Raw genomic sequence first — 18,835 nt, forward strand, 5'->3', positions numbered from 1 at the left:
ACAGTGTGGAAACAGGCCCTTCGGCCCATCAAGTCCACACCGACCAGCGATCCCAGCACACTTACACCATCCTACACACACTGGGGACAATTTACATTTATACCAAGCCAGTTAACCTACAAACCGGTGCGGCTTTGTAGTGTGGGAGGAAACCGGAGATCTCGGAAAAAAATCCACGCAGGTCACGGGGAGAACATACAAACTTCATACGGACAGCACCAATAGTCAGGATTGAACCCGGGTCTCTGGCGTCTTCAGAGTACAGTGTGTTCCAGGTCTGTAGTGAAACCACTTGGTTTCCTTGGAGTAGAAAGCCTGCACTGCGAATAATTGTTGGGCTGGTGAGTGGTGGCGTATATCGCCAAGCGTTTGGCCCATTGCCTGGCCAAGCTTCTGTGATACGCATCAATGCATCTACTTTACGAACTGCCGATCCTTTGTGAAGCGTTGAATCTGAATTCATTGAGAACAGCCATGCACTTTAGAGCAGAAAGACATTCATATTGAAAGACAATTTTGGCCTTCTGATAGCTGATGTTGGCTGAGATACATCAGGTTCCTCTACACAAATAGTGTAACAACATAACGCTGTAATTCCCCAAGTAAGATTATTTAGCCCATTCTTGATCATCTTTAGTACATTAATCAATGCCAAGTTAAACACGTCTCCTTTGCCTGCACATGATCCATATTCCTCAATTCTATACACACCCAAGCTTTTAAGGGGCCGGACAATGGTGTAGTGGTGGAGATCCGGGTTCGATCCTGACTACGGGTGCTGTCTGTACGGAGTTTGTACGTTCTCCCTGTGACCGGCGTGGGTTTTCTCCGAGAACTTTGGTTTCCTCCCACACTCCAAAGACGTACTGTTTGTAGGTTAATTGGCGTGGTATACATGTAAATCATCCCTAGTGTGTGTTGGATAGCGTTAGTGTGCGGGGATCGCTGGTCGATGCGGACTTGGTGGGCCGAAGGACCTGCTTCCGCGCTGTATCTCAAAAGTAAACTAAACGAAACTACAGCACTGAACCAGGCCCCTTCGGCCCACAATACCTGTGCTGAACATGATGCCAAGTTAAATAAGGTAAAGGCTGATAAAACCAGGCAAGATTCAGATTATTAAGAGGCTGTCACATACCAACTAGACTTAGTTAATTTAGTTACATGTGTTTTTGAGAACAGAAAGGGGGATCGATATAAGCTGCCAAACTTAGCCGATAATTGTAAGACCAACAAATACCAATGTCCGCACACTTCTGCTGAATTGTTTTGGGGAAACAAAAAAAAAGAGTTTTAAATGCCTTGCTGTTCTAGCTGAATAAAGAAAAACAACCAGTGGATATTGTGTTTTGTAATTATTTGAACGAGCTGTCTGACTTTCACCCACAACGCGTGGAATGTGAACAGAGCAGATATTGTTCCTCTCTGGGCTTCGAGGGCTTCAGCAGTTCCATTTAGTTCCTCACTACCCTTTGTAAGAAGTCAAAGAAAGGTCTGGACCTTCATAATGTATTCACATCTCATCCATTTACATTGTCTCCCACACTTCAGCCTTTATACAGACAGACAGCTCTCTTGATGAATTCCCCATTGGATTCAATGAACAATCCCTCCCGCACCAGCCTCTCACCTTGGTTTCGAACATTATTCTCCAAAATATTTCAATCTTTTTCAATTGTCACTTTTTCTCAAAGAAACACCATTAGGGGGCGGCACGGTGGCGCAGCGGTAGAGTTGCTGCCTTACAGCGTCATAGACCTGGGTTTGATCCTGCTCTCTGTGCTGTCTGTACAGAGTTTGTACGATCTCCCCGTTGTACGATTTTCTCCGGGATCTCCGGTTTCCTCCCACATTCCAAAGACGTACAGGTTTGTGGGCTAATTGGCTTGGTAAAATTGTAAAATTGGCCCTAGTGCGTGTAGGATAGCATTAGTGTGTGGACTCGACGGGCCAAAGGGCCTGTTCCACGCTGTATCTCAAAACTAAACTAAATTAACATTTTAAAATAGAATCTGCACCGAATGTGTGTTGGAAAATTTTGACTATGTGAGAAAATATCTGCCATTTTATTAACAGTGAAACTTAGAACATGGAACTTAGAATATAGAACAGTACAACAAAGGAACAGGCCCTTCAGCCCACGATGTCTGTGCCGAACATGATGCTAAGACCATCTCTTATCTACCTGTACATAATCTATATCCCTCCAAGCCTTGCATATCCAGGTGCCTATCTAAACACCACCATCGTATATCTGCTCTTAAAAAAAAATGTCACCTAACCCGCTGAGTTACTCCAGTCTTAGTGCCTGTCTTCAGCGTAAATCAGCATCTGCTGTACACCTCTTCTCAGTCTGCCTAAACCTACCTACCTGATCATCCTGGTTGCTAAACACTTTAACACCCCCTCCCTCCCATTCCCACACTGACCTTTCTGGCCTGGGCCTCCCCCACTGTCAGAGTGAGGCCCAATGCAAATTGGAGGAGCAGCACCTTATATTTCGCTAAGGCAGCTAAAAGCCCCTGTCCCACTTAGGAAACCTGAACGGAAACCTCTGGAGACTTTGCGCCCCACCCAAGGTTTCCGTGTGGTTCCTGGCGGTTTTTGTCAGTCTCCCTACCTGCTTCCACTACCTGCAACCTCCGGCAACCACCTGCAACCTCCGGGAACCGCACGGAAACCTTGGGTGGGGCGCAAAGTCGCAGAGGTTTCCGTTCAGGTTTCCTAAGTGGGACAGGGGCATTACACCCCAGCAGTGAGAATATTGACTTCTTTAACTTCAAGTAACCCTTGTTTTTCCTCTCTCTCCATCCCTTACCCACTCTAGTTCCGACCAGTCTGACTGCCCCCTGATTAAATGTTATCTGTGTATGCTTCGTTGTCACCTTCTCCGAGCTAACAATGACCTGTTCTACATTTTACTTGTTCCTACATCTCCTTTGATGTCTTGTTTTCACACCCTACCCATCCTTATCTCTGTATCTCCCTCTCCCCTGACTCTCAGTCTGAAGGAGGGTCTTGACCTGAAACGTCACCCATTCCTTCTATCCAGGGATGCTGCCTGTCCCGCTGAGTTACTCCAGCATTTTGCGTCTATCTTCTGCAGTTCACGAGTTGTGCACTATTGCTGTGAGGGGTGCCATTTTCTTTGGGTGGCACTGTTAAACAGGCAGGCAGTGCCAGAGAGATCGTGCCACCTGCTTATTTGTAATACAATAAAGCGTACATTGTGTGCGCGTAGTTCATTGGGACAAAAGAACAGCAACTTGCTTTATGCTCTGAATTCTTGTGTGGGGGTTGGGGAAGCAACAAATAATCTGTCTCTACTGAAGCCCTTCCCATGGAAATGTGGGCATGTTCATTTTGCACTGTACAACTGTTGCTTGCAAGATGACAATAAAGGTTGATTGATTGATTGATTGGTTTAACACCTTCTGGGTGAAATCCACTTACAGGCCTATAGTCAAGACTATAACTATAGCCTTGTCTTTGTACCAAGTTTTCTCCTGCTCCCATCTCTCTTCAACCTCTCTCTTTTCCCCCCCCCCCCCCCCCCCCCCCCCCCCCAATACAATCAGTCTGAAGAAGTGTCCTGACCCGAAACTCCGTCTATTCCTGTTCTCCAGAGACGCTGCTTGACCCGCTGAGTTACTCCAGCACTTTGTGTCTTTTTTTTTTTGGTAAACCAGCATCTGCGGTTCCTTGTGTCAAATCTCTATGCTGTGTTTTGTAATCTTAGATTCAAGATTTCTGTAACAATGTTTCTATAGCATCCCAGTGAAAAAAAACTAATTTAAAATCTTGAAAACCATTCCTTAACCCGTTACATCTCAGAGAACAAAACCTTGTTGTGAAATTTCTACTGAATTGAGTCCTTGAAGTCCAAGCAGTCTGAAGAAGGGTCTCTCCCCGAAACCTCACCCATTCCTTTTCTCTAGAGATGCCCGCTGACCCGCTGAGTTACTACAGCATTTTGTGTCTAACATTCAGGTAATTTGTCCTGCACTCTATCCAAGGGCTAGATAGGACAGTGGCATTCAAGAAGCTTTTAGATAGGCCCTTGGATATGCAGGGAATGGAGGGATAAGGATCATGTTCTGGCAGATGAGTTTAACTTGACATCATGTTCAGCATGGACATTGTGGGCTGAAGGGCCTGTTCCTTTGCTATACTGTTCTATGGAAGATAGAATCTCTGGAATTCTCTGCCACAGAAGGTAGTTGAGGCCAGTTCATTGGCTATATTTAAGAGGGAGTTAGATGTGGCCCTTGTGGCTAAAGGTATCAGGGGGTTGGAGAGAAGGCAGGTACAGGATACTGAGTTGGATGATCAGCCATGATCATATTGAATGGCGGAGATGGCTCGAAGGGCCGATTGGCCTACTCCTACACCTATTTTCTATGTTTCTATTTTTCTATAGACACAAAAAGCTGGAGTAACTCAGTGGGTCAGGCAGCATCTCTGGAGAATAGGAATAGGTGACGTTTCGGGTCGGGACCCTTCTTCAGACTGAGAGCCAGGGGAGAGGGAAACGAGAGATATAGACGGTGATATAGAGAGATATAGAACAAATGGATGAAAGAAATGCTACAAGGTAATGATGATAAGGGAAACAGGCCATTGTTGGCTGTGGGCTAGGTGAGAGTGAGCTACAGACAATGAGACTCATACCGTTCTATATTCTATGTGTCCAAGATAAATGTTTAATCTGAATAAAATAATTAATTTGACATTTGAAGTTCTATCTGTGTTAACCAGGCGACTCTTCCAGGGAAAAAAACATTTCCCAATCATCTCTCTTGCCATTAAACTTTAGTATATTTTATGCCTTTTCTTTCAATTTGACATCATCTTTAACATACCAAGTTTAGTTTAATTTAGAGATAAGCGCAGAAACAGGCCCTTTGTCCTGCATATTAACTCTATCTGCACCTTAACACTATTCCGCACATTAACACTATCCTACACACTGTAGGGACAATGTACATTTATACCAAGCTAATTAACCAACCTGTGTCTTTCAGGAATCTTTAACCTTCTAATTGGCTCAACCTGTTCTTTCTCTCCAGAGCTGCTGCCTGTCCCGCTGAGTTACTCCAGGTTTTTGGGTCCATTCTCGGTGCCTGCCTCGTTATTCCAGACACCAGTTCAGACCAAAGATCCTATAGCGGAGCAAGATAGACCACTCCTGCACTAAATGCAATGGGCTGCAATATATATATTGATATAATGGTATATGGACACACTGATCTGTTCTGTAGTCATGCCTACTATGTTCTGTTGTGCTGAAACAAAGCAAGAATTTCATTGTCCTATCAGGGACACATGACAATAAACTCTCTTGAATGGTGAATCTTGACGTGTAGTACGCAATGGAGCGGAACGTGGGCCCTTTTTTCATCCATTTCAGTAACCCGACCGACTTTGGGTATCCCTCTCGCAGTGTAATCAACGTTGCGGGGGAACAGTTTGTGTTAATAAATTATAATTCTGAAAATGAGGAGAAGATTTGAACCAAAGATCTTTTATTTTTACAAGGATGTTTCCGTAACCGTCTCCCGTCTCCGTACTAGTATCTTTGCTCCGCTACGGGATCTTTGGTGCAGAGACGGAAGTCGGTTACGGAAATGGGGCTGAAAATTACCCATGAATCTGCCCATGACCGTACCACGTCTTTTTCGTTGAGTGATCTATCTTGCTTGCTTTAGGATCTTTGCTTCAGACCTATGTTTCCTATGTATGTTTCTATTGATTCACAAGGTTGCTGGTCTCAGTGTGATTCAGACTAGCAGCAGAGTGGTACACCTTCCCCTTTCCCGAGTTCAGCTGCCAGCATACCGTAAAATGACCACAAATTCTCCTGCACCAGTCTTTGAGCCATGCATTCAACTCAGTGACCAAACTGACCCATGCTAATTTGTGGATGCAAGGAATTGCAGATGCTGGTATCGTGAGCAAAACACTGGAGGAACTCAACGGGTTTAGGCGGTATCTGTGGAGGGAATGGACAGAAGGCGTTTCGGGTCGGGACCCTTCTTCAGACTATTTAGTTTAGTGTAGTTTATTATTTTCACATGTACTGAGGGACAGTGAAAAACTTTTTGTTGCGTGCTATCCTATCAAAAAGACTGTAAGTGATTACAATCAAGCCATCCACAGTTATAGTTTATATTGGTTCTGGCAGCTTCCCACCCCTCCGATTATTACTTGGCTGTTTATACCTTCCTCAGCAGAAAGGGACAGCACAGTAGCACAGCGGTAAAGCTGCTGCCTCACAGGGCCGGAGACCCAGGTTCGATCCTGACTGTTCGGAGTTTGTAAGTTCTCCCCGTGACCACTTGGGTTTCCTCCCATTCAAAAGATGTGCAGGTTCGTAGGTTAATTGGCTTCTGTAAATGATCCCTATCGTGTGGGATAGAACCAGTGCCCGGGTGATCGACGGGCCGAAGGGCCTGTTTCCATGTTGTATCTCTAAACACAACGAAAGAAAGAGTAACAGTTGGTTAGTGGGAGGGGAGAGAAAGGGTGGGTGGAAGTCAGCAACATTTTTAAGAATAAAATATTTTTAGTCAAAGTTCACTTCCTCTCTAGAAGAGCTTTATGCACTGTGGATTGCTTTGAATTCTGTACAATCTGTTAAAGATGGCATTATTCTTCAGTGGACTAAAATCAGCCTAGTTGGATGGATAGAAGGTCAGGATCTTCTTCAAAGGGTCTTGAGTGGAATTAGTCTTGGCAGCTTACACCCCACTCCCATCAGCAGAGTACAGCACAGAGCTGTCCATTATAAACCACTAATTTGGCAAGGCCACGGCAAGAGTTTGTTCATGACTGGTGAGTATTCTTCTCCCCCAGTTCTGTTCTTCCGTTTCCCATCAGAATCTTCGAAAAGTTGACGGAAGCTGGTACAAAACGTCTGCAAATAGTTTCCAGTTTAAATTTTTCGATCTAATGGTGCTTGGTCCCACGACAGGGACTTAAGGAGCAAATCCATCAATTTTTCCGCTCAGGGGAGAAGGGGTTAGGGATTTGTGCAATGAATGGCAACAAGCAGAATCCCTGACAGACACAAAAATGCTGGAGTAACTGCTGGAGGCAGCATCTCTGGAGAGAAGGAATGGGTGATGTTTCGGATCGAGACCCTTCTTCAGACTGGTCAATCTGAAGAAACATAGAAACATAGAAATAGGTGCAGGAGTAGGCCATTCGGCCTTTCGAGCCTGCACCGCCATTCAATATGATCATGGCTGATCATCCAACTCAGTATCCCGTACCTGCCTTCTCTCCATACCCCCTGATCCCCTTAGCCACAAGGGCCACATCTAACTCCCTCTTAAATATAGCCAATGAACTGGCCTCAACTACCCTCTGTGGCAGAGAGTTCCAGAGATTCACCACTCTCTGTGTGAAAAAAGTTCTTCTCATCTCGGTTTTAAAGGATTTGCCCCTTATCCTTAAGCTGTGACCCCTTGTCCTGGACTTCCCTAACATCGGGAACAATCTTCCTGCATCTAGCCTGTCCAACCCCTTAAGAATTTTGTAAGTTTCTATAAGATCCCCTCTCAACCTTCTAAATTCTAGAGAGTATAAACCAAGTCTATCCAGCCTTTCTTCATAAGACAGTCCTGACATCCCAGGAATCAGTCTGGTGAACCGTCTCTGCACTCCCTCTATGGCAATAAAAGAAGGCTCTTGTCCCAACTGCTCAGTCTGAAGAAGGGTCTCGACCCAAAACTTTTTTTTAAATTTAATTTTATTTTTTTGTTACAATAGGTGCAGGAGTAGGCCATTCGGCCCTTCGAGCCAGCAAACGACACAGTTACAGGTCAGCCTTCCAGCACCAGCAATGCAATCACAGTTCCTGCAGTCTTGCCACGGTGTGGATTGGAAAAAGCAGCTCCCACGAGCATTGAACTCATGAGAAATATGGGATTAGTGTGTGAACATGTACGTATACCATCACATGTAGGATTTATTTCTTTTTAAAATGATGGCCTTATTCAACAGTTCAGAGAGTTATCCAGTGAACTGGCGAAACGTGTTGTTTAGTTTAGATTAGTTTAATCACAGTGGTGCAGCGGCAGAGTTGCTGCCTGACATCGTCAGAGAGCCAGGATCGACCCTGACTAAGGGGGCTTGTCTGTACGATTTTGTATAATTCTCCCCGTGACCGCGTGTGTTTTCTCCGTGTGCTCCGGTTTCCTCCCGCACTCCAAAGACGCACAGGTTTGTAGGTTGATTAGCTTTGGTAAAGGTGGTAGAGTGTCCCTAGTGTGTAGGATAGTGCTAGTGTACAAGGATCGGCGCGGACTCAATCAGATTCAGATTCAGATTCAGATTCAATTTTAATTGTCATTGTCAGTGTACAGTACAGAGACAACGAAATGCATTTAGCATCTCCCTTGAAGAGCGACATAGCAAACGATTTGAATAAAAAAATAATAAGTGTACGGGGGGGGGGGGGGGGGGGTGGTGATGGGCAGTCACCGAGGTACGTTGTTGAGTAGAGTGACAGCCGCCGGAAAGAAGCTGTTCCTCGACCTGCTGGTTCGGCAACGGAGAGACCTGTAGCGCCTCCCGGATGGTAGGAGGGTAAACAGTCCATGGTTGGGGTGAGAGCAGTCCTTGGCGATGCTGAGCGCCCTCCGCAGACAGCGCTTGCTTTGGACAGACTCAATGGAGGGGAGCGTGGAACCGGTGATGCGTTGGGCAATTTTCACCACCCTCTGCAATGCCTTCCGGTCGGAGACAGAGCAGTTGCCATACCATACTGTGATGCAGTTGGTAAGGATGCTCTCGATGGTGCAGCGGTAGAAGTTCACCAGGATCTGAGGAGACAGATGGACCTTCTTCAGTCTCCTCAGGAAGAAGAGACGCTGATGAGCCTTCTTGATCAGAGTAGAGGTATTGTGGGTCCAAGAGAGGTCATCGGAGATGTTGACTCCCAGGAACCTGAAGCTAGAAACACGTTCCACCTCCGTCCCGTTAATGTGGATGGGGGTGTGCGTGCCGCCTCTGGACTTCCTGAAGTCTACAATGAGCTCCTTGGTCTTCTTGGAGTTAAGGGCCAGGTTGTTGTCAGCGCACCATGCTGCTAAGTGCTGGACCTCCTCCCTGTAGGCCAGCTCATCGTTGTTGCTGATGAGGCCAATCACCGTTGTATCATCTGCATACTTGATGATGGTGTTAGTACCATGTACAGGTGTGCAGTCATAGGTGAAGAGGGAGTAGAGGAGGGGGCTCAGCACACAGCCCTGAGGAACGCCGGTGTTCAGGGTGAGGGTTGAAGAGGTGTGCTTGTCTAACCTCACAGACTGGGGTCTGTTGGTTAGAAAGTCCAGTATCCAGTTGCAGAGGGAGGGGTCGATGCCCAGGTTACCGAGTTTGGTGATCAGTTTTGATGGAATAATGGTGTTGAATGCTGAGCTGTAATTGATGAACAGCATTCTTACATAAGTGTCTCTGTTGTCGAGGTGGGAGAGGGCAGAGTGAAGTGCCGTTGAGATGGCATCCTCCGTACTCCTGTTCTTGCGGTAGGCAAACTGATAGGGATCCAGTGTGGGGGGTAGGCAGCTTTTGAGGTGTGCCAGGACCAGCATCTCGAAGCACTTGGTGATGATGGGGGTAAGTGCAACTGGGCGGAAGTCGTTGAGGCTTGCCGCAGTGGAGTGTTTTGGCACTGGCACGATGGAGGTGGCTTTAAGGCAAGTGGGGACAACTGCTTGGGCAAGTGACAGGTTGAAGATGTCAGTCCAGACGTCTGTCAGCTGCACAGCACAGGCCCTGAGCACGCGCCCGGGGATGCCGTCAGGGCCAGCAGCCTTACGTGCATTAGTCCTACTCAGTGCCACGTACACGTCGTAGGGGGTGAGTGTGAGGGGTTGGTGATCGGCAGGTAGCACAGCCTTGATGGCTGTCTCTAGATTGTCCCTGTCGAAGCGGCCATAGAAGTGATTAAGCTCCTCAAGGAAGGAGGCGTCGCTGGATGTGGGGGTGATGTTGGAGGGTCTGTAGTCCGTGATGGCCTGGATGCCTTGCCACATGCGTCGGGGGTCGGAGTTGTTGTTGAAGTGCTCCTCAATCCTGAGCTTATGGCAGTGCTTGGCCTTCCTGATGCCCCTCTTCAGGTTAGCCCTGGATGAACTGTAGGCTCGAGCATCGCCTGACCTGAAAGCGGTGTCCCGTGCTTTCAGCAGTAGCCTGACCTCGCTGTTCATCCATGGCTTCTGATTCGGGTATATGGTCACCTGTTTGAGGGAGGTGACACTATTGATGGTGGAGTTTATAAAGTCTAGAACAGAGGATGTGTAGGAATCAATGTCCGTGTGAGAGTCAAGGGTGGCCTGGGCTGCAAACGCCTTCCAGTCAGTGTTTCCAAAACACTGCTGAAGTGTGAAGTCCGCTTCCTCTGACCAGACTTTAACTGTCCTTACAGTTGGTTTAACCCGTCTGATGAGTGGGGAGTACTTAGGGAGCAGGAACAATGAGACGTGATCAGACTGACCAAGGTGGGGGAGGGGGATGGCTTTGTAAGCTTCAGCCATGTTGGTGTAGACTTTGTCCAGTGTCTTGTCTACTCAATGGGCCGAAGGGTGTGTTGTGATGGAGCGGGCCGGCAGTTAAAGAGATATCGAGCCACAGAACATTGATAGAATAGTGGGTAGACACAAAATGCTGGAGTAACTCAGCGGGTGAGGCAGCATCTATGGAGAGAAGGAATGGGTGACGTTTTTCGACTCGAGACCCTTCTTCAGATTGATGTCAGGGACAAAGATAGGAGAACTAGTAGGAGAACAGGGAAGGGGGAGGGGATAGAGGGATAGAGTGGGTTTTCTCCGGGTGCTCCGGTTTCCTCCCACACTCCAAAGACACACAGGTTTTGTACCGCTGTGCCACCCCGTGCAGTTGTCGAAGTTCAATAACACTGAGTGCAATGTGAGAGAACATCTAGATCTCGTGACCGCTCAGCAAGTCATCAACACCCAGTGTTGGGATGGGGAGAACAAAGCCCCAGGCTGCGATTCAGAAACAATGCTCTTGAGAGAGCAGATATTGTGAACAAGGCTCCAGTGCAAGGAGCTGCTGGCACCACAAGGCCACATCACACACATTCCAGTTGTTCTCAGTGAGCTGACAAACACAGCTGTGACTGCAGCTCCCGCACACAATACTGCGCTTGTTAAGCAGCTGCCGAGAAACGCCATCCATCTTCCGCTGGTGGGTTGCGATGGTGCGGGCCAGCAGTTGAAGAATTAATGCCATCGACCCACAGGACAGTGAAAGAATAGTGGGTGGACACAAAATGCTGGAGTAACTCAGCGGGTGAGGCAGCATCAATGGAGAGAAGGAATGGGCGACTATTCGGGATGAGACTTCCTCTTCAGACTTCCTCTCCCTTCTTCGGGGGGAGAAGGCGAGACAAAGATAGAAAGTAGGCAGAGACTGTAGGACTAGTAGGAGAACTGGGATGGGGGAGGGGATGGAGAGGGAAAGCAAGAGCGATCTGAAGTTGGAGAAGCCAATGTTCATACCGCTGGTTCATGAGGTGCTGCTCCTCCAATTTGAGCTGGGCATCACTCTGACAATGGAGGAGGCCCAGGACAGAAAGGTCGGATTGGGAATGGGAGGGGGAGTTAAAGTGCTGAGCAACCGGGAGATCAGGTAGGTTACGAGGAACTGAGCGGAGGTGTTCAGCGAAACGATCGCCGAGCCTGCGCTTGGTCTCGCCGATGTAGAGAAATTGACACCAGGAACAGCGGATACAGCCAATGAGATTGGAGGAGGTGCAAGTGAACATCTGCCTCACCTGGAAAGATTGTTTGGGTCCTTGAACGGAGTCGAAGGGGGAGGTAAAGGGACAGGTGTTGCATTTCCTGCAGTTGCAGGAGAAAGTACCCGGGGAGGGGGTTACGGAGGGAACGGTCTCTGTGGAAAGCAGAAAGGGGTGGAGATGGGAAGATGTGGCCAGTAGTGGGATCCCGTTGGAGGTGGCGAAAATGATGGAGGATTATATGCTGTATGCGACAGCTGATGGGGTGGAAGGTGAGCACAAGGGGGACTACTTGTTACGAATAGGGGGAGGGGGAGTAAGAGCAGAGCTGCGGTATATCGAGGAGACCCTAGTGAGAGCCTCATCTATAATGCAAGAGGGGAACTCCCGTTCCCTAAGGAATGAGGACATCTCCGATACTAGTGTGGAACACCTTATCCTGGGCGCAGATGCGGCGTAGATGGAGGAATTGGGAGTAGGGGATAGAGTCTTTACAGGAAGCAGGGTGGGAAGAAGTGTAGTCAAGATATCTATGGGAGTCAGTAGGTTTGTAGTCGATATCGGTCAATAGTCTGTGCTGACTTATGAGAGGACCCAGACGTTTACAAAAATGATTCCAGGAATGAGTGGGTTAGCATATGATGAGTGTTTGACAGCACTGGGCCTCTCCTCGCTGGGGTTTAGAAGGTTGAAGGGGGGACCTCATTGAAACTTACAGAATAATGAAAGGCCTGGATAGAGTGGATGTGGAGAGGATGTTTCCACTGGTGGGAGAGTCCAGGACCAGAGGTCACAGCCTCAGAATTAAAGGGCGTTCTTTTAGGTGAGGAGGAACTTCTTTAGTCAGAGGGTAATTAATCTGTGGAACTCATTGCCACAGAGGGCTGTGGAGGCCAAATCAGTGGATATGGTTAATTGGTTTAGCTAAAACTGTAAATTGTACCTAGTGTGGAGGCGAGTGCTAGTGTACGGGGTGATCACTGGTCAGCGTAGACTCGGTGGGCTGAAGGGCCTGCTCACACACTGTATCTCTAAAGTCTGAAGTCCAAAGTCTATTTCCAGTAGATTACAGACGTCGGCTTTAATGGGAGATTTGTAAGTAGGGTGGAAAAATGTTGGGATGTGCAGGGGAAATGGCTAGCAAGTTTTGCAAGATTAATAGAGTGTTAAAAATGACAGTTACAATGCACCAGAGTTCTGCTAATTAAAAGGAATGCCAATAATGGTGATATGCATCACTCCTAATCTTATAAATGTGGTGTAACTGATTGTAGCTGACAGTCGATCTCACCATTACTGTCAACGTTGATTCATCTGCTACATTATTAAATGCCTTCTTAATGAGTTTTCAATGTCAATGATTTATGACAATAAATTTTGGAATGATGCGTGAATAAATGCGTGCAAGGGACTTCACGAGGGCCAGCATCATCTTGTCAGGTTTGTGCCCATCCGCACGGAACGGCACATGGGCGGCACGGTGGCGCAGGCGGTAGAGTCAGTGCCGTACAGCGCTTGCAGCACCAGAGGCCCGGGTTCGATCCCGACTACGGGTGCCGTCTGTACGGAGTTTGTACGTTCTCCACGTGACCCGGGTGGGCTTTCTCCGAGATCTTCGGTTTTTCCTTCCACACTCCATAGACGTACAGGTTCGTAGGTTAATTGGCTTGGGTTTGTATACTTGGGTATAAGTGTAAATTGTCCCTGGTGTGTGTAGGCTTGTGTCAATGTGTGGGGACCCCTGGCGGGTGCGGACTCGGTGGTGGGTGCGGACTCGGTGGGCCGAAGGACCTGTTTCCGCGATGCAACTCTAAAACGAAAAAACTAAAACTAAAACCAATTCACCATGCCTTTTCTGACTTGATGAAAGTGGTGTCCTGGTGTCGTTATTTCAGGCCAATGTTCATCGGTGAAGGAACGGATGTTAAAGTCTGGCAGAAAGAAGGAGTGTTCACTTTACACAAGATACAAGATTCAAGATACATGTACCAATTGGTACAGTGAAATGTGTGGTCGCCATATAGCCATACAAATAAATAATAAAGAGCACAGGACGCGATACACAGGCGTGAGTGGAAGCAAGAGCTCCACTGATTTCTTTGGGCGACTACTGTGACTAAGCACGTCATTTTTACCGGTGATTAAATTAAACTACACAACATTTCCATCCTGCGGCTCGCTGATGCACCGCTTGCTCTTCCCAAACACACTTCCCAGCTTCGTCTTTCAATTTTGATGCAGTAATGGACTGCTTTTATGAGGCACACAAAAATCAATGTCAACGAATGAAATGAAATCGCATGTCTTAGCCTGCAGAGCCTGCATTTATCATCTACAATGAGGGCATTAACATTATTCTTAAATCCTCAATATTCCTGATAATTCATGTGTTGATCGGTTTTGGTATTCACTACAATTCACACAATGTTGGTTAATTTATAAAGAATGGGCAGAGGGCAAGCTCGAGGTTCGAGTCAGAGTCATACTGCATGGAAAAAGGCCCACCCATGCTGACCAGCATGCCCCATTTACATTAGTCCCACCTATCTGGGTTTGGTCCATATCCCTCCAAACGTATCCCATCATCGAGTCAAAGAGCCAGTTTTATTCTTAATGTTTTAATCTTTTATGTTTTATTCTTAATGGTTTACTGTATGTCATGTTGTTACTTGCGAGTGGAGCACCAAGACAAATTCCTTGTATGTTTACATATTTGGCCAATAAATATATTAATTAATTAATTCATTATGCATACATTCATTCATTATTCATACATTTATTCATTCATCCATCCATTCATTCATTCATTCATGCATCCATCCATCCATTCATTCATTCATTCATTCATTCATTCATTCATTCAATCAATCATCCATTCATTCATTCATCCATTCATCCATTCATTCATACATTCATTCATTCATTCATTCATTCATTCATTCATTCATTCAGTCATTCATTCATACATTCATTCATTCAATGATTCAGTTATTCAACGTGGAAACAGGCCCTTCAGCTTACCTTGCCCACATCAACCAATATGTCCCATCTACACTAGTTCCATCTACCTGCGCTTGCCCCATATCTCCCTGAACCTGTCCTACATCCACCTGTCCAAATGTTTTTTAAACGTTGTGATAGTACCTGCAAACTTCCTGACTTAAACCTTCCTCTGGAAATCCTAAATGAAAGAGAGTAGCGTGGGGACGTTACACCAAGTCATTTCACCACAATGTGCCATCAAATGTCTGCACGTTTCCAGAATGCTGCCTGGATTATAGGGTGTTGGGTATAAGGAGAGGTTGGACAGACTTGGATTGTTTTCTCTGGGACGTCAGAGGTTGAGAGGCAATCTGACAGAAGTGTGTAAAATGATGAGAGGCATAGATAATGTAGACAGTCGGAATCATAGGGTCATAGAATCACACAGTGTGGAAACAGGCCCTTCGGCCCAACTTGCTCGCACAAAGCAACATGTCCCGCCTACGCTCAACCCTCCTGCCTGTGCTTGGCCCAGAATGCTCTAAAACTATCCTATCCATGTAACCTTCGCCGTGTGGAAATGTTAAAGACTAGAAGGCATAGCTTTAAGGTGAAAGGGGCAAAGTTCAAAGGAGATTTGAGGGGCAAGTACTTTACTCGGAGGGTGGTGGGGGCCTGGAGCGTGCTGCCAGGAGTGGTGGTGGAGGCAGATATGATATTATATGGCATTTAATAGGCTTTCAGATAGGAATGTAGATATGCAGGGAATGGAGAGGGATGGATCACGTGGAAATAGATGACATTTGTTGAACTTGGCTTCATGTTCAAATTTCAAATTTTCTAATTTCAAATTTATTTCAAATTTATTTTGTCACATACACCCAGGTGTAGTGAAATTCTTTTTGCCAGCATGGAAATTGTGGGCTGAATGGCTTGTTCCTGAGATGTACTTTTCTAACATGGTTGTTTGGCGAGGGACTTCACCATAATCACCCCTCGTATGCGAATGAATCCCAGTATTTCATTGCGCAGTTATCAATGAAGCCCAGTGCCTACTGATTAAAAGTGTAGCATCAATTCTGCAAGATATTCACACTTAAATGAAAGTTAATGGCTTCAATTTAATATCAGTGAAGCCATCAGAGTTTCCTGCCATTATACATTCCAGCAATGTCTGCACTCTGCACCAGGTTCATTCAACTTAGAAGATCAGAGGCACATCGTATACGGCTGAGATCCTCACAAATGGGAACCTTCAAATGTGTGAACTGAAGAGGACTTCAACATTTCAAGCATCCTTGAAAAGGTCGTAAGTGATAGGAGTAGAATTAGGCCATTCGGCCCATCAAGTCTACCCCGCCATTCAATCATGGCTGGTCTATCTCTCCCTCCTAACCCCATTCTCCTGCCTTCTCCCCATAACCTCTGACATGATTTATAAAAAAGAACAGTAAGTGTTTTACTGTTTTACTGTTCTTTTTTATAAATCATGTTTCTCGGGGTATCTAAATTTTATTAGTTTAAGTTATGACATCGGATGGAAGCTGCATACCAAATCTCGTTGCACCTATGTGCAATGACAATAAAATATATTATTATTATTATTATTAATCAAGAATCTATCTATCTCTGCATTGAAAAAAATATCCACTGACTTGGCCTCCACAGCCTTCTGTGGCAAAGAATTCCACAGATTCACCACCCTCTGACTGAAGACATTTCTCCTCATCGCCTTCCTGAAAGAAAGTTAGTCAAAGGGCAACTGGTTTTTAATGCACAACACAAAGTGCTGGAGTGATTCAACGGGTCAGGCAGCATCTGGGGAGGGGAGGGAGAGGCAACGTCTCATGTCGGGACCCTTCGACATACTGCTTCCCCTTTGTGACCCGCTCACTTTGAGTTTTGCAAGCATTTCCCTGAAGATTATTCCTAGACGCAGCATACTGATGCAGTCATAGAGAAAGCCCATCAACGCCTCTACTTCATTAGAAGATTGAGGAGATTCAGTGTGTGGATGAAAACTCTCTTGAAGTTCTACAGGTGTACAGTAGAGAGCACGTTGACTGGTTGCATCAAGGCCTGGTTTAGTAAATCGACGGCCCAGGAGCGAAGAATATTGCAACAAGTGGTAAACATTGCCCAGTCCATCACACATACCGACCTCCTCATCATTGAAGAGATCTACAAGAGAAACTGCCTCAGAAAAGCAGCCGGCATCATCAGAGACTCACACCACCACTAGATTGTGGCCAGGGTGGTGTGAGTCTCTGATGATGCTGGCTGCTTTTTCACTCCTGCCATCGGGAAGAAGGTATAGGGGACTGAAAACTGTAAGGTTCTGGTTCAGGAGCAGCTTCTTCCCAACAGCCATGAGGCAACTAAACACTGAAATCTCCAACCAAGCTGCGAATTACATAGAGTTAGGGGTGGCATGGTGGTGCAGCGATACAGTTGCTGTCTTACAGCGCCTGAGACCCAGGTTCGATCCTGACAACGGGTGCTGCCTACACATTCTTCTTCCATTCTCCCTGTGCCCGCATGGGTTTTCTCCGTATTCCCTCCCCCACTCCAAAGACGTGCAGGTTAGTAGATTAATTGGCATCGGCAAAATTGTAAGTTGTCCGTAGTTTGTAGGACAGTGCTAAGTGTACGGGGTGATCACTGGTCGGCAACGACACGGTCGGCCGAAGGACCTGTTTCCGCGATGTATCTCTGAAGTCTAAAGTAAAGGCGAAAGAAACAATGCTTCGTGCAAAACCATGTCCTTGGTGCAGAAATTCCAGCAAACTATATGAGCAGTAATGGGTCCATGTCATTGTGAGATTAGATCATAACACAGGGGATTTTTGGAAGCACCATTCAACAGCATCTCGTCACACACAGGGGTGGTTACTGATAACAGCCATTCAAAGGATATGGGAATGGGGGGGGGGGGATGGAGAGAGAGGGAAAGCAAGGGTAACTTGAAGTTAGAGAAGTCAATGTTCATGCCGCTGGGGTGTAAGCTGTCCAAGCGAAATATAAGGCGCTGTTCCTACAATTTGCGCTGGGCCTCACTCTGACAATGGATGATATATGTACATTATAGTTTTTTAATGTAATCTTTCTGTTTGTGTTCATCGGGGTAATTGAATATAACAGAGAATCTAAAGTAAATCTAATCTGCTTGGTAATATTTTGAGAAGATAGAGATATGAATCCCCACCGCAAGAGACATTTGTTCAAAATCACCAGTGATTTAACATCCCTCATTCTAATCTTATTAAATATGCTGTCCACATTAAACTAGGAGATATATTAATATATTAAATTAAAAGGGACTGCAGATGTTGGTTCATACCAAAGGTAGACACAAAATGCTGGAGGAACTCAGAGGCTCAGGCAGCATCTCTGGAGAAAACGGATAGTTGATGTTTCAGGTCGAGACCCTTCTTCAAAGAAGGAGATTATTAGAGTCAGAGGCTATTTGCAAAATATTTTATGTTAATAAGGTATTTTTAACAAAGAAATAACAACATACACACACACGTGCACACACGTGCACACTTGCACATGCACACAGGCACACATGCGCGCATACCCACGCACGCACACATGCACATGCGCACACACACATATACACGCATGCACACACACACGCACACACACACACGCACACGCACACACGCACACACACGCACGCACACATGCACATGCGCGCACACACACGCACACACATGCACACACACACGCACACACACACACGCACACACACACACAACACACACACACACACACGCACACACGCACGCACACACACACGCACGCACACACACACACACACACACACACACACACACACGCTCACAAAGACAGGAATTATTAGCAAGGATGCCTGCAGACCTTATCACTCTTTAATCATCGGAGAGAAGATACAGGAGTTTGGAAGCCTTCAGCATCCAGCCTTAAGAACAGCTTTTCCCACTATCCTCCGACTCTTGTACCAATCACCTCTTTCACATTCCCACCTCCGGAGGTGCTATCTTCCACAATTACCCATAACTCTGCCTCTGTTGCTTATTCCATTATTATACTTTAATGTTT

This window comes from Leucoraja erinacea, chromosome 19 (genome assembly GCF_028641065.1).
Source record: "Leucoraja erinacea ecotype New England chromosome 19, Leri_hhj_1, whole genome shotgun sequence".
Taxonomy (NCBI): domain Eukaryota; kingdom Metazoa; phylum Chordata; class Chondrichthyes; order Rajiformes; family Rajidae; genus Leucoraja; species Leucoraja erinaceus.